This window comes from Pan paniscus, chromosome 8 (assembly GCF_029289425.2).
Source record: "Pan paniscus chromosome 8, NHGRI_mPanPan1-v2.0_pri, whole genome shotgun sequence".
NCBI classification, from domain to species: Eukaryota; Metazoa; Chordata; class Mammalia; order Primates; family Hominidae; genus Pan; species Pan paniscus.
The window spans coordinates 74,961,071-74,978,517 of record NC_073257.2 but is presented as its reverse complement, the minus strand read 5'-3'; the positions used below and the strand labels follow the sequence as shown (position 1 = coordinate 74,978,517).

Genomic DNA, 17,447 nt, shown 5'->3' with positions numbered 1-17,447 from the left:
AGCCCATTTTCAAAAAGTCCAACTGAACATAAAAGTAAAATGATTTTTTTTTTTTTTTTTTTGAGACAGAGTCCCACGCAGTCACCCAGGCTGGAGTGCAGTGGTGTGATCTCAGCTCACTGCAAACTCTGCCTCCTGGGCTTGGGCCATTCTCCTGCCTCAGCCTCTCGAGTAGCTGGGACTCTGGGCATACGCCACCACACCTGGCTAATTTTTGTATGTTTTGTAGAGACAGCGGTTTTGCCATGTTGCCCAGGCTGGTCTCAAAACTCCTGAGCTCAAGCAATCCGTCCACCTTGGCCTCCCAAAGTGCTGGGATTACAGGCGTGAGCCACCGTGCCCGCCTAGTGTTAATAAAATGAAATATTCTTTCTTGTTTGTTTCACCAGTTCTTACTTTCAGGCTGAATAGTATAACATTCTGCAGTTTACATTCTGCATTAACCTCATTTTTTTTTTTTTAGGTTCCTTGCCTCAAATTGGACTAAGTGGCTCCTCTTTTGTAGTTTGACTTACATGTATCATGTAAGCAGTTGTCATGATATTATACTTAACTGACAGATTTCACAGTTGTCCCTTTTGGCATAACTTCCCCAATCTAGCATTTTGTTTTTACCTTTCTTTTCTCAGCTCAGATTTTCCTGTAAGCTTTCACATAAAGATAGTATTTTATTCTTACTAATAGTCACAATAGAACACTAATACAGATGGCCATATGAGTGTTCACCTTTTAATAACTTGCTTTAGCCTGATTTCCTCTTAAAGTAGAGGGATCACTGGGTGTGGTGGCTCATGCCTATAATCTCAGCACTTTGGGAAGCTGAGATGGGAGGACTGCTTGAGGCCAGGAATTTGAGGTTACAGTGAGCTATGATCGTGCCACTTTACTGCAGCCTGGGCGACAGGGTGAGACCCTGTCCCCCAAAAAATGTACATATAGGGATCTATGAAAATAGATCCCAGTGTCTTACTGGGGTTGAAGAATATGGTCACCAAACCAAAAAGAGGTGAAGCGGCAAAAGCGTAGGCGCGCAGGCCGAGCGTGGGAAGCCAAGGCACAGCCACCTGGGCCGTTTCCTCACCGCTAGGGGCAGGGACCAGAGAGGCAGGGGGATGAGCACACCTTGAAAACTATATTCCTGTGTTGGCTTATACATTTCCTGAGGATGAAGACTACATCTACTTAATGTATTTTTGACAGAACCCAGGATGATAACAGGATGAACCCAGGATGACAGAACCCATGAGTATGTTAGCACATGCTAGTGACTGTGGGGCTTATGCCTTTTGTCCTCTTCAAGGGCATATTCTGGAGTACATTCCTAGAAGGGATGATAGTTGGGGAATGTTTTGGAGAAGTACGGACAGTACTGCAGAGGAGGAAAGGGAATCTGACGTGGAGGTGCTTTAATGTGTGCTTTGCCCAAGTGCTGAGAAGAATGGATTCTGATTGCTTTCCTCTTTTCTCCTAATAAAAAATGAGGAGAGAAAAGCTGTCTTATTTTAGATGTCTCAGCATCATGTACAAAGCATTAAAATGAACTGTCAAAGAAATAAACCAATCTGAGAATTTGTGATTGGTGATGGCACTGGCACCTCCCCATCTCTCCCATCCCTGGTGAGGGGTGCCTCTCAAAATGCTCTGCTCCTGGCTGTAGTCACTGACTGTCTAAGCAGAGAGCACTCTTGCCCCATGCATGTGACTGCCTAGGTGTCAGGCCTTACCAGAAGCAGGGAAAAGGTCCTGGAAGGAGACTGCTTCCCTCTCACATCTTCTGCTGGTACCTTGGGGTCCCCCAGTGAAGCCAGGCTCTATCCTGGGTCCCTCCTAGGTGATCAGGGAAGGCTGCTCCTGGAATAGCCAGCAGTGGATGGGAGAATTGAGTGCAGCTGTGATAACTTGGATTACCTGAGAAGTTGGAATAACTTTGGAATTCGAGGGAATTATCTAACTAGTCCTTATTCTACCCTTAAAGGAGAGTTAGGTGAAGAACCAAAAAATATCACCATGGAAATGAGCATATTAATCACCACGAGACCTTGGAAACTCAGGTGTCAGCCGTCATGCGTCAGAGCTGGGTGTGGTTTGGGAAGATACCACTCTGGGGTGGCATTTAGGACAAAAATGCAGCGGGGGGAAACTTGCCTAACAGTTCTCCTTCAGTGTCAGCAAATAGCCTTGATTGTGCTGCAACTGTGGTCCCTTCCACTATCTTACTTTCCTTCTATCTCAATGCCCCCCTCACACACACCCAGAGATGCTCACTTTGCCTCACTCTCTGTTCAACATTTGGCACGTTTCTTCCAGAAACCCCCTTTGCACTGTGCATTCAGTGCCACCATTCTCTCCGGATCGCGAGTCTTTGCTCCTTCCTGGATTGCCTCGGTGCCTCCTCTCCTCTGCGCGACCCTGAAATGCTGCATTCAGTTCAGAGGTCCTCCTTGAGCTCTTTTGGGGGAAGGCCAGTCGTTCCTTCCCTCTTCCTCTCTAACCTCCTGTGTTTAATCCTTTTTCTCGCTCCCACCCAATTTCAGTGTTCCCCAAGATCCACTTCTCATGCAAGGAGGCCTTGTTTTTTCAGGAATGAATCCTATGAGAAAGTAATTTGCTAAGTCCTTCATCAGATTTTACTACGTAGCCGTTTGATAGGAGTGCTGTACTAAACTGTGGGAGTAACAGAAGATGTGCCTCCCTGCTGCTGGGAGATTAGAATCTCCCTCCAGACAGGACACACAGGAGCTGGAAGGAAGCAAGATGCAGGGTAAGGGGATTTGTGGAGCTCCTGTTACCTATTAACAAATACAAGCCTGGGCTTACAAAATGCACCAGAGTCCACTCTAGGCAAGATGTTTAGAAAAAGCCTTTCTGAGGATACGCAGCTTGAACCAAGTCCCTACGCAAGAATTGGGAGCACATTGATGGGAAAGAGACAGGAGAGAAGTGAAGACCCAGACTTTGTCTCTCTACTTGTGCATGGACAGAAGAGCCACACGGTGTTCTGTTTGGCCACAGGTGCATTTGTGTAGCCCACAGAGGCGTATGGTGTGATTTACTTTATAGAATTATTTCCAACCTTCAGGCATTCCTGCCTGAACTTTCCCACATGAGCGTCTACTCTCCCCTGATCCAGCCAGAGTGTGCATTCTCTTCCCATGCAGACATTTGTTCTCCTGCCCGGAGAAGCCTGCAGCTGTGCACAGGTCAGGGTCATGCAGCAAATCCCTATTTGACGAGTTTTATTTTTAACTGTACAAAATGGACTTTAGGTGATGGTGGAGTTTTCTCACTCTGCAGCTAAACAAAGAGAATTTTCTGCCTACAGGAACAGGATTAGTGGCAACAAATTTTTCATGTTAGTGCAGTCCCGTACAGGCTGCCGGCTTAGTCTATCATAAAGAATGTAGGAAGCCTGGTGGATGCTGCTATTTTTATCTAGGCCCTTTGGTATCCGGCATCTAATTATTCAATTCACAAAGTACATTTCATGCTGCAATGTTTATTTTGTCTGCAGAGAAAAATCTTTTTGAAATTTTTGTGGAATTTACTGGTTGTGGAATGTTCACGTTTTAGCAGGTGACTATTTGAGCATGTTAAAATTGCCTTGGTATATAGCAAGGGATACTGTTGGTTGGAGTAATACTTTGTTGTTGTTGTTATTATAGTTTAAGTTCTGGGATACACGTGCAGAACTTGCAGGTTTGTTAGATAGCTATATACTTGCCATGGTGGTTTGCTGCACCCATCAACCCGTCATCTACATTAGGTATTTCTCCTAATGCTATCTATGTTCCCCTCCCTGTGTCCATGTGTCCTCATTGTTCAACTCCCACTTATGAGTGAGAACGTGTGGTGTTTAGTTTTCTGTTCCTGTGTTAGTTTGCTGAGAATGATGGTTTCCAGCTTCATCCATGTCCCTGCAAAGGACATGAACTTATCCTTTTTTATGGCTGCATAGTATTCCATGGTGCATATGTACCACATTTTCTTTATCCAGTCTATCATTGGTGGGCATTTGGGTTGATTCCAAGTCTTTGCTGTTGTGAACAGTGCTGCAATAAACATAAGTGCGCATGTGTCTTTATAGCAGCATGATTTATAATCCTTTGGGCATATACCCAGTAATGGGATTGCTGGGTTAAATGGCATTTCTCGTTATAGATCCTTGAGGAATCGCCACACTGTCTTCCACAATGGTTGAAATAATTTACACTCCCACCAACAGTGTAAAAGCATTCCTATTTCTCCACATCCTCTCCAGCATCTGTTGTTTCCTGACTTTTTAATGATTTCCATTCTAACTGGCATGAGATGGTATCTCATTGTGGTTTTGATTTGCGTTTTTCCAATGACCAGTGATGCTGAGCTTTTTTTCATATGTTTGTTGGCTGCATAAATGTCTTCATTTCAGAAGTGTCTGTTCATATTCTTCACCCACTTTTTGATGGGGTTGCTTGTATTTTTCTTGTAAATTTGTTTAAGTTCTTTGTAGATTCCGGATATTAGCCCTTTGTCAGATGGATAGATTGCACAAATTTTCTCCCATTCTGTAGGTTGCCTGTTCACTCTGATGATAGTTTCTTTTGCCTTGCAAAAGCTCTTTAGTTTAATTAGATCCCATTCATCAATTTTGGCTTTTGTTGTCATTGCTTTCGGTGTTTTAGTCATGAAGGCTTTGCCCATGCCTATGTCCTGAATGGTATTGCCTAGGTTTTTTTCTAGGGTTTTTATGGTTTTAGGTCTTATGTTTAAGTCTTTAATCCATCTTGAATTAATTTTTGTATAAGGTGTAAGGAAGGGGTCCAGTTTCAGTTTTCTGCATATGGCTAGCCAGTTTTCCCAACACCATTTATTAAATAGGCAATCCTTTCCCCATTGCTTGTTTTTGTCAGGTTTGTCAAAGATTAGATGGTTGTAGATGTGTGGCATTATTTCCGAGGCCTCTGTTCTGTTCCATTGGTCTATATCTCTGTTTTGGTACCAGTACCATGCTGTTTTGGTTACTGTAACCTTGTAGTATAGTTTGAAGTCAGGTAGCGTGATGCCTCCAGCTTTGTTCTTTTGGCTTAGGATTGACTTGGCAATGTGGGCTCTTTTTTGGTTCCATATGAACTTTAAAGTAGTTTTTCCCAATTCTGTGAAGAAAGTCATTGGTAGCTTGATGGGGATGGCATTGAATATATAAATTACCTTGGGCAGTATGGCCATTTTCACGATATTGATTCTTCCTACCCATGAGCATGGAATTCCTCATGACACAGTCCCTCACGGCTTCCCTTGGCTAGGGGAGGGAGTTCCCAAACCCCTTGCACTTCCTAGGTGAGGCAAAATTCCACCCTGCTTTGGCTTGCCCTCTGTGGGCTGCACTCACTGTCTAACCAGTCCCAGTGAGATGAGCTGGGTACCTCAGTTGGAAATGCAGAAATCACCCACCTTCTGTGTTGATCTCGCTGGAAGCTGCAGACCAGAACTGTTCCTATTCGGCCATCTTGCCAGCCACCAGTGAGAGTAATACTTTTATATCGCACCAGTCTTCTGCTGTTCCTAGATGTAAGATTGGGACTCTGTGTAGATTTCTGGGGCAGGGTTAAAAGAGAAATAATTTCACACAATGAAGCTGAGTGAAAAAGATGCTCAGTGAAATAAAGAGGTGGTCTTTGCATACAGCAGCTTCCTAGGTGTCAGGAGAAAGATGAGTAGTGGTATAGGGGTCAGAAACAGTAAGTGAGAGACAGTTTTATTTTACAATTGTGATTCATAGTCTGTCTTCTCTAATAGCGTGTGCTTAGAAAGAAATTTTATTTGTAAAATTGCTTAAATCTCAATGACAATATGGTTTCCTATTTACATGCTCCATTTGCCTGGTGTTATTGGGGAATGAAGTTCTCCCCACAAGAAAATCTGTTAGATATTCAATTAAAAACCAGAAAATTGCTTAGTTCTGAGTTATTAGGAACTGAGAACTTACCAGCATTGATTTGGTCATTCATTCATTCAACAAATGTGTATTAAACACTCATTCCATGCATTCCATGGTACCTATGGGTGAGGAATATAGCAGTGAAAAGACAAGCAAGATTCCTGTCTGCATGGAGTTCATATTCTAGAAGGAGGGGCAGACAATAGAAAAGAAACAAGGGAAGAAGATAATTATCTTGCAAAAATCCCTAAGTACTGAGAGGAAAATAATAGAGTGACACAACGATAAACTGGATAGTAGAGTAGCCACTGGGTGGCTGCTTTAGTCTGGAACACCAAAGAAATCCTCTCTGTGATTGTAGCACTTGAGTGGAACCTGAAGGTCAAGAAGGAGTTGGCCACGGTAAGATCTGAGTAGAACTTTCCTGGCAGATGTTCTCAGGCAGGAATAATCTTGGCAGCTTAAAAAAAACTAGTTTTGGGGTATGCTTCTTAATGTATACTAAATATAAATTTTTACTTTTATTGATGATTCACACCTTCTGTTCTTTGTTAACCCATCTCCTGGGGTTATTATTATGCGGATTAGCATCTCAGTGGATCATCCTCAAAGAACCCTCCATCCCTTCTTGCTGGTATAACGTAGGAAGAACCAGAGAGGTCCCTGACAGACAAGATTGTTGTATCAGTAGGCTCAATTTACACACGTGCTCCAAATCTGGGGATGGGACAGCAAAGAGGAAGCTATGGGCCCTTTGAGGGTTAACCTGTATGGACCCCATTCCTTTCTCCTTGCTTGGAATTTAAAGTTCAGTGCCCAGTTATGGATCCAGATGCTTAGAGTGAACGTCTTCCACCTCCTGCTTCCTCCATCTCCTCATTGCCAATTCCTTTAACTTTCCTTTGTTAGTCTTTAAGCACTGTGACCTGCCTCTAGATCTTTGTCCCAGCGGGTTAATAGGATGAGTAGACCCATGCAAGCTGTTTCTCTTTCATCTTTACCATGCACTTGGACTCAGTAGTGATCGCCTTGAGTAGACATAGACTCTCTCCCAGCTTTTTCTCCTCCACTGGTCTGTTAAAGGAGGCTATGAAGATTTTTTTAAAGGGTCCAGATGACTTGAGGAGTCCCATTTTTAACCCATAGAAGGTGAATGAATTTACTCCCAAATTCGCTGGCATTTTCCAGTGAGTTGTTAACGGATGAAAGTTATTCAAAACTTTGTCTAAGGCCTTTGGTATGTGGGAAACACTTGGACATTGACTACAAATGAGATTTTCTCAATATTTTCAAAAAGTAAACACAAATTTTCTGTTTGGTTCAGATGATAACGTGTTATCTAGTTGTAACTCTGGTACCTCTGGATCAGCTTCTTTTACTTATTTATTTATTTATTTGTTTAATTTTATTTTTTTTAGCGATGGAGTCTCGCTATGTAGCCCTGGCTGGAGTGCAGTGGCATGATCATAGCTCACTGCACCCTCAACCTCCTGGGCTCAAGCCATCCTCCCACCTCAGCCTCCCGAGTGTCTGGGATTACAGGCACACACCACCATACCTGGCGAATTTTTTTTTATTGTTTTTTGTTTTTGTTTTTGTTTTTGTGGAGATGAGGTCTCTCTGTGTTGCACAGGCTGAACAGCTTATTGTGATGGTGCTAGTAGAATATTGGAGAGTTGGTAAAAGAGCAAATTGATCAAACAGATGTATATGTGTGAGTCAAGGATGAGACATGATCTTTTATTGTTAAAATAGTCACTGTTTCACAACTGAAAATCTAGTCACTATTTCACAACTGAAAATTCCCCTCTTTTCTACACCCACTAATCAAGCTCCTTTTCTATTTAATATTTAAAATAAAATAGTTTAGCTCTGTGGGGGCCTTGGGACTTCCCCGGTGCCACAGAGTGTGAAGTGTCTTTTCATACCTCTAGGCTGGGGAAACCCCACTCTGGGCAAAGGGCCAATTTTAGACCCAGCAGCTTATTAAGGAGATTCAGAATCTAAAAGAGCCACAAACAGACAATAACAGGAAGGAGACAAATATAGGAAAATAACACCTGAAGCTGGCTCTCTGGCCAAGTTTACAGTTATCTCCATATCCTAGAAAGAGGCAATGGGATTAGTGGAGGAGGCATTGTGGAAATGGGAAAGGATGTTAGTTCTAATTTGTGGAAGAGAATTTCATGAATAAAAATCTTAAGAAGAAGATTAGCCTATTTTGAAAATTACCCAAAGAGATGCTAGATGAGCTGTGAGAGAAAATCATTCTCAAAACCTCATGGTCACAACTCTTGGAAACAAAACCCAACTCTAACTTTGGAAAAGGCTCTTGGAAAGCCTCTGATCTATCCTCTGATTCCAGCTGCAGGAATGTCTCCCAGGGGTTCCCTGACCGATAGTCACCCGACTTCCTTCGAACCCTTGTGGTGCTGGAGCACCCATTGTTGACCACACATGGCGAGGCAGCCATCCATCCTTTTGCTGGCCAGGAAGGCTGGTAAGAAAGTTCTTGATGTGAAGATGAATCTGGCTTCTTCTATTATGCAGCCAGAGTTCTTTCCTTTTACATACAACATGCCTTCCCTCCCTTTCTAATGACTTATTCCAAATATTTGAAGACAACCAACCATCCTATAACATCTAGGCTTTCTCTTCTCAAGCTAAGCATATCAGATTCTCCCCTTCTCAAGTTTCTGGCTTTCATTGTTCTGGTCACCCTTGTCTTGGCTGACTTAGTTTGTGGAGGTTCTTCATGAAACCTAGGGCTGGGAATGAAACATAATCCTCTGGATGGAGTCACTGAAGCCCCTACACCAAAGTGTGGGGGGGACAGTGACACTATCTGTTGATACGGATTAAGACTGTTTGCTTTTTTTGGTATCCATACTGCCCTGGTGGCTTCTATTGAATTTGTGGTCAAGTAAGAATTATTTGCTGTTGTTTATTTTTAAATTTGTTTTAATGTGAACCATTATAAGCCAGCTTCCTCCATCCTATATACACATATACATATATGAGTGTGTATATGTATATATACATATATGTGTTTATATATGTGTATGTGTATATATATGCGTATATATACAATTTATAATGGTGGTGGTTGAATTCTACGTCAATTTTTCAAATTTTCTTTTAGTATTGTAACATAGATTTGATAAACATACTTGCCATCTCTACCCCAAAGTCATAATACAGATGTTTCAATGAGAGCCTTGCTGCACACAGAAGGTGGCCTCTACCCACAAGTTTGCTATGACTGTTAAACCACCCAACTATTCTAAATCCTCCTGGCTGTTACTAGCACCTGGTGGCATTTTCCCATCTTGTTTGCAAGGATATCACCCAATGCTGCATGAAATGCTTTGCTAGAATGCTGATATACTGACTCTATGGTGTTTCCCTATTTAATCACTTATTAAAGATGACTTTGCTGTGACTTTGTGGATTCTGTTGGTCTCTTTCTGAACCCAGTTCTTTCTAGTGATCATTATTTTATTTTTTAAGTGTTGTAAGAAGGCAACAGGATGTAAACTTGGGTAATTATTTGGATTTCCCCGTGATGCTTAGTTTTATCACTTCAGGCAAGTCAATTTGTCTGTTTTACCCACCATTTAAAAAAAAAAATCTGGAAAACTATGAACTCAATTATATCTAGCATTCTATAATTTGGAGTCATATTTTAACACCCTATCATAGAATTTTTCTAGAAACAACGTGAAATTTCTGGATTCCATTTTTTCCTCTCCCAATCTGTTCCTTCTCTCTGAAATATCCTTAGTCTTAGGATTATATCTTAGTCTTAGGGGCTTTGATCTATCCTTAGTCTTTCTCCCTGATTTTTAAAATGTCACTGACTATGGTTCTCTGATTACATCTGAAACATTTTTGTTTTCATTGTCTTTTGCAGGGAGGCACCTGGGTTGCAATTCTTCTCATTTAAATTAGCAGTTATTAAAAAATCTATCTTAAATTTTAGTGCCTTCTTAATGATAGCTGCCTTTCTTTTCCCATTTGAAAACTGTTCTTTTTGGTGAATAAGATGGATGTGAAAAAGCACTAACCTTTTTTACTGACCAACTTTATTCATTGGGTTTTCCTTCAAAAGATTGTTGGCTACTTAAATCTCCCCATCATTTCCTTAAAATCTTCCCACCCATCCCCTAAATGAAATAAATATTTAAATTATAAAGGTACATCATCACTGAGAATATTCTAAAGAATGTGCTTAAGGCTCTGAAAGGAAATTATGAAGGAGAAGTTCTCCAAGTGTTTTAAGCAATAGCAGCATCCTTAGGGGAAATGTATACTTTCCCCAAGTATTACCTAGACCCCTTTCTAGGTGGAAAAGTCTTGTTCTATTTGTGTAAACACCAGCTGTGGTGTTTTGCGATCAACCTCCCAGAGCATCTTGACCTACAATACCTGAACTTTTTTTTTTTTTTAATTTGTTCAGGAAAAAAGCAGTTGTTAAAACATTGTTAACTAGAAGCCAGTCAAGTTTTTTTTTTTTTTTCTCTGTTTTCTATTTATATTGGCTCTGACTTCAGCCGCCCTGTGGATCTGAAGGTGGCACTGAACAGATGGGACCTAATCAGCTCTCTTGGTAACCTGTCTGTCCCTTCCTGGCCTGTCCACACTTTAAGTCTTTTCTATGAAAAGATAATTTATGATAAACCACTTAATAGAACCAAATACTATCTTTCCGTTTATAATACCTGTATATCTGGATATATTTTTGTATATTCAAAACCTACTTATTTGATTCTAAGTATCTTTGACAAACTCAGTGTCCAAAGTTTTTGGTTTAAGACAAACAGTTTTAAAATGTGAATATAAGAAATCACTAGTTTCAGAAGTCCACGGAATACTAGCCAGGCATAGTGGCTGACGCCTGTAATCCCAGCACTTTGGGAGGCTGAGACAGTTAGATCACTTGAGGTCAGGAGTTTGAGACCAGCCTGGCCCACATGGCGAAACCCCGTCTCTACTAAAAATACAAAAACTAGCTGGGCGTGGTGGCACGCACCTGTAGTCCCAGCTACTCAGGAGACTGAGGCAGGAGAATTGGTTGAACCCGGGAGGCAGAGGTTGCAGTGAGCTGAGATGGTGCCACTGCACTCCAGCCTGGGTAACAGAGAGAGACTTTGTCTTAAAAAAAAAAAAAAGAAGCCCATGGAATATTATATCATGAAGATATAAATAAAGTCGTTGGCCCCACTCAATTGGGAGTCAGATCCTAAATCCTTTTGATGCTGTCTTGCAAAGGCCCTGTAGGTATGAAACCTTGGGACAAAAGTTTGCAGTATACTTTTCTTATGCCAATGTAGATAGTATTTATTTAGAGCCCCTTTAGTGTACTGTCCTCATGTAAAAATGAGAGAGTGAACATTTAAAAAGTGGTCCCGAAATGAGTTTCAGAGAAGTCATGGGAATCAGTTGCAAGCTCACTGCCCCCTCAGAGTGGTGTTTGAACACTGGGAGTCCTGGGTAAGGACAACACATGATTTTATTTTGCAAAATTTTCTTCCATAACAAGCGTGCAGCTGTGCATGACAACTTTGTTTTTGGGGAAAAAAAAGATACATGCATATGTGTCAGTTGACATTTTAGACATTTAACCACACTTTAAATCTTCTCTATGAAAAGATAATTTATGATAAACCACTTAATAGGACCAAATGCTATTTTTCATTTATAATAGATCTCTATCTGGATATATTTTTGTGTATTCACAGCTTTTTCATCTTTCCATATAATTTGTGCACAAGACATGTTATATCTTCACTTATAAGAATAAAAGCCCCAAATTATAGCAAATTTGTCATATATAGATCTCTTTTTCTCTGCCAAATGATTTTGTTATTTCCATAGGCTTTCTCCTTCGAGCATCTAACACCCCTTTGCTTGTGAGTTCAGGAGCAGTGTATGCGGCCCCCTCTTAGAGTCAGTCAGTGAGACGCTTCAGGGTAGGCAGGTTGTGGGTGGCTGAAGGGAAATAGAGAACCTTCAGCGGTGAACCGGAAGAGCCTCAGAGCCTTTTGTAACCATGACTGAAGTGGAGTTTTCTGACCACGTAGACTTCAGAATATCTGGTTCTGCTGAGGCTAAGGAGGCAGCATGGAGCATGAGGATAAGCCATCATGAGCTTATCAAAGCACTGCACATTATCCTGCAGATAGCTGAGCATTGATGAGAGCTTGATGCTGCTGCTAGAGAAATAAGGTTATTAATGAAAATATGGAGCCTGGGAGATATGCTAATTAGGATAGTACCATGTCAATGAGGATGATTTGGGCGCACAGAAAACAAACTCTAAGCTTCTGAAGTAAGGAGGGACTTATTATCTCACCTAATAAAAAGCCTAGAGGTAGGGCAGTTTCAGGATTGGTTAATTCAGTGGTTCAACAATTATGTCAAGGCCCAGGTTGTGTTTGCTATTCTTAACATGTTGGTCTTAGGTTTCTCCCCTCATGGTTGCAAGATGGCTGCTAATGCTCCAGGTATCTCATCCTCATCCTCACTTCTTTTCTTTTTTTTTTTTCTTTTGAGGCGGAGTCTCACTCTGTCGCCCAGGCTGGAGTGCAGTGGCGTGATCTCGGCTCACTGCAAGCTCCGCCTCCCAGGTTCGCACCATTCTCCTGCCTCAGCCTCCTGAGTAGCTGGGACTACAGGTGCACGCCACCATGCCTGGCTAATTTTTTGTATTTTTAGTAGTGACAGAGTTTCACCATGTTAGCCAGAATGGTCTCGATCTCCTGACCTCATGATCTGCCTGCCTCAGCCTCCCAAAGTGCTGGGATTACAGGCATGAGCCACCCTGCCTGGCCCATCCTCACTTATTTTCTTTGAGATGAAGAAAGGGACAGTTTCTCCATTTGTCTCTTTATCAAAGAAGAAAGTTTTTCCTAGAAGGTCCTCAGCAGACTTTCCCCTCATGAATCATTGGCCAGAATTATGTTGCATACTCATTCCTCAACCAATTTCTGATTTAGAAAATAGAGTGACTATGATTAATTTAGTTTAATTAAAACTCATCCCTGAAGTTTTAAAGGGGCATCTTCACTGAGCATATTGTCATACAGAAGGTGATCAAGATCAGGGTCCAGCTAACTTTAAAGAAGACCTGGGGCTAATGGCTGTAAGGTGGGCGACCAATACTGTCTGCTCCAAGTACTTTATGTTTCAATACCACAGCTCCCTTTTCATTTAATGAAATGATTCTATGGCACTGGAAGAGAAGATGATGCTGAGATTTATACCCTACCATCACTGGAAACAAGATAAAAGTACTCTGCATGAAAAACAGAACTCATATTTCTGCTTCTTTGTAACAGCAAAAAGAAAACCTTAAGTTTTTATTTTTTTATCAAGATAGAAAACAAAAAAGAAGGGAATACAGGAAACACTATTAACTGACTACTTAGCTGCCATTTTCAGAAACCTGATTTCTTCTGGCAACATCGTGCTGACTGCTGGGACTGACTGCTGGCAGCATTGTGCTGACTGCATGTGTGCTAGGATAGGCTTAGATGCACACATTCCCAGTTTTTCTTGCTGTTAGTGGTGGTCATATAATAGAATTTTGGCTAATAAGCAGAAAACCTTTGGGGATGGGGCTTCTGTGAAAGCTTTTGTTCTCTTGATAACAGGGACAAGTGTTAGAAGAAAGCTTACTGGGACCTCCCTTTTCATCTTCTTCCTGCCATGAATGTAAATGTGATTTTAGGGGCTATAGCAGCCCCATTGACAACATGAGGCAGCAATCATGGGGAAAAACAATCATGTTAGAGAATGGTGGCACAAAAGATAAAAAGATCCTGAATCATGAGACCAAATTGGGAACTACCAACTTTCAAATCTCTGGTTATGTGAGATAACGAAATGGCCTCTTTGTTAAATGACTGGAGTTGGGTATTCTATGACCTGCAACTTGATACATACAAACTGATATAAAAGCAATGAACAATATCTCAAGTAGATACTACAGCTATCCTGGCACCTCTCTTCCTCCAACATTTCAGTTATACCTAGATTCTAAGTTCAGAAAGACTGAATAACTTGACCACAGCTAGACAGCCCTTCAACTCTAACCCATTCAGAATATACTTCGTTTTCTACCATTTTCCTATACCCATGTGTGTTTTCTTTCCTACTAGATTTGAAACTCCTTCAGAATAGAGGCTGGACCTTTTAGGCTTCTGGTGTTCCTTCCCGCACTGGGTGTGGAGAGCAGTCTCAGTGACTGGGAAGTGAATGAATACTGTGGCATTCATTCTTTATCCAAGCCAGCAAGAGGGAAGTAAGCACATTGCTTATCTTAAGAAGGTACAAGTTTACCACCTTCTTGGTCTCTAAGTTGGAAAACAGAAGCCTTATAATATCTTACAGAGATTTCTTCGTGTTACATCACTAATCATTAGGAGTGGACAGTCTTTGAATTTTGCATCTGTATCAATCTTTCCATTTTTATGAACAACTTAGATGCAGGATTAGGTGAAATCTTGTAATGGTTAGCTTGAAATACAGCATTTTAGTGAAGCACTGCTAACTAGCTGAGTTATAGCTGGCAAATATGGAATAAGGGAACTTTGTAGCTTAAGGTCTCCCATGGACATTTTGCTTTTGGGGGTGGTTGGATTGCTACAACTAAAAAATTCCCGTGCATGAGTTTGTCAATTTCAGGGGATTTTGTCATTCACTGAAGTGGAACTTTCAGTTTAAATGTGAATCTCATGGCTTTTGTGTGTCTTTGCTCATGGCCAGAGTGGCAGCTTGGGCATGTGAATGTCCACCACCAGCTTTGCCCATCTCCCTGATCACAGCACAAGCTTTTGCTGGATCACCTCCCCATCCAAAGCCTGCACTGCTCTTTCTTTCTCTCCAAGCACAAGTGCCTTTTGTGGTCCCAAGATGGAACTCCAGTACAGTGCTTTGTACTGACAACTGTGGGTTTTCCTTAAGGTAACTGTGGGTGGCCCCTTCATTTATTTTCTTGCTTCCTTTTTGTTTCTGTAAATTCTGCCCTCCACTTTCCCCCGAAGCACATGCTGTTCATGTAATCTGAATGGCCATTTAGAGGAAAGATCAGAAGTTTGTTGTTTCATTACCAAGATAAATCAAAACTTTGTGTTCGCACTGCAATCCGAGTGAGTCCAGGAATAGCTTTGGGATTGCTAAGTGTCTGGAGAGCACTGACTACACAGACATGTTTTGAAGCTGGCTATAATAGTTTCTACAGCTGTTAACAGTTCGTGGAAGAATGGCAGCATTATATATCAGCGTTTAAAATGTGCATGACTTGCATTGCACAGAAGTCAGATTGGGATAGAATCAGATATTTTTTTTCTGAAACTCAGCCAGGAAAGTCTTCAATAACTAGAGAAATTCTTTTCACTGCTGAAATCAACATGAAGGCATTGTGTTATTATAATTGCTTATAGCTCACCATGAAAGTTGTCTTTGTATGAGTGGATGTACGGGCTGTACTGTTTTGTTTTTATTTATTCTGCATTCTTTATTCTAATGTCCTTTCCTTTTTCCTGACCAGAAAGATTGTTATTGAGCCCTTCACAAAGCTGAAATAATGCAGTGTGTTAAAAAAAATGTTAACAATCCAAAGAAGTTATAAAAATTTATAAGTTGGCTGAATGCTTGGGAAATTTCTGCATATTTTAATATAAATAGGTAATGCAAATATTTGTTCTTTGCATTGAGAGGTGAGTCTCTGTATTCCAAAAGGCTTTGCTATTTAAATTAGATTTATTTGATTGCTCTGAAATAAAGGCAGTTTCCATTTTGAATGAGGACTAAATACCAAAGACTAAATACCATGGTTGTTATCAAATACAAAAGACTTATTAAGTTAGATATGTTACTGCATCATGGGGTTAAACAATTTCCAGAAAACAGTAAGAGTGTCTCATGTTTAAAATTCTCAAGAAGGTAACTTGCTTAATAATTTTTCTTTTTGAGATTTCCAAGTTGCGATGAAAGTTTTGCACAAGAAAAGAGCTGTCTGGACCACCTCTGTATCCTGTCAGTTTTGCTGCCTCTTTCAAAAATTAATTGACAGACTTAATTCAAGATAGGAGTGGGACGGATATCTTGGGGGAATATATATAATAAAGAAATTGGGTAAAAAGTAAGAAGAAATCAAATTATGAGAGGAAGCTCTTCCGATTGAGCTGTAAAATCAAGATATACACATTTTGAATGATGTTGAGTCAAGGGTCTCTGCAGAAGAATAAGATCTAAGGTCTTAGATATTTCTGAAGTGCTATGCCAAGGCTCACCCCGTGAGAAGCCAGAGGATGGCATGGAGGGTCACAGGGGAAAGCTCACTGAGTGCAGCTGGTTTTCAGGAGTGACGTTGAGATACTCCAGGGATCAGATCCCAGACCTGGGATGCCCAGCATTCGGGACACCTTGGCAGTGGGTGGCTTCTTCAGCAGTTGGCCACTGCAGGCAGCTTGATGACCTCAGAAAACCTCAGCTGAGACCTGGGTTCCCTTTGAAAGTGCCAGTGAATTCTCAGACCTCATCCCTCTCAGCTCCTCATTTACCAGCTAATGCTTTAGCAAGTAGCCACCGTAGTGAGAGGGACAGAGAGACCGCATGAAATGATGAAGGAAAACTCCCAGGGTACCCTCACGGACTGTACAAACTACCTCCCAGTTTTCCTTGGACAGGCATTGACTATCAAACCCATACTTCTTCATATTCGTGGCCATTGAGACATGACATCGTCTGGGGGCAGGTCTGCATTTTCCTGTCATCCTGCATCTCTCTGAGGCTTAGAGAAACTAAGGGCACATGTGGAGGAGTCTGCCTTTTCTTAGGAAAAGGAACTTGTGTAGGAATTAAACTGATTGTTTTCCAGGGAGAAAAGCCATGAAAACATGAATTTTCACTTTTCTAAACTAAGAGGTCCCACTTCATTGAGAGAAATAATATCAACAGCTGACATATGTTAAGTGCTTACAATGTGCCAAGCACTGTATTATCTTGTTAAAAAGAGATGCCAGTGGGTAGCATGACCAAGAAAGGGAAATATAAAAGTTGTTTGATAGAAGATCGCACATAGGCCAGAGGTGAACTAGAAAGGAAATAGGAAAACTGGACTTAAATCCTGGTTTCTGCAAACACTAGGGATCCTTTGTAAATGCATTCCCCTCATTAAAGCCTGGCTTTGTTATAAAATAAGAATAAATACCAGCCTGGAATACAAAAGTCAGATTTCTCAGTCAGGAAATGGCCCTAGTGCAGTGGGTTTTGTTTTTGTGTTTGCCTTTTAAGAGTCATGGAACTCTTTTAGAAGCTGAGAAGTGCTAAGAGCTCTCTCTAGAAATTACAAACACACATATATATGCAAGCAGAATGTTGAACACTATTTCTGGGGTTGCCAGCTCCCTTGGAACCAGTTTTCTTTGGTGGGTGGAATAGCATCAGCAAAGTCTGGTAACAAGCAATACCTGTAGGTTCAGGCAGGGAGGCTGGCTGGCAGGAAGTTCAGAGAAAGCCTACC

At 41.2% G+C, this 17,447-nt stretch overlaps 1 long non-coding RNA gene across 1 annotated transcript in view; it reads left to right on the top strand.

The window, feature by feature from the left end:
* The first annotated feature begins 2,388 nt into the window (after positions 1-2,388).
* LOC117974610 (uncharacterized) overlaps positions 2,389-17,447 on the top strand; it is a 56,276-nt gene continuing 41,217 nt past the window's right edge. Inside the window, exon 1 of the long non-coding RNA XR_008619945.1 lies at positions 2,389-2,600. This is a non-coding gene — a long non-coding RNA (uncharacterized LOC117974610). The remainder of the gene's footprint in view (positions 2,601-17,447) is intronic.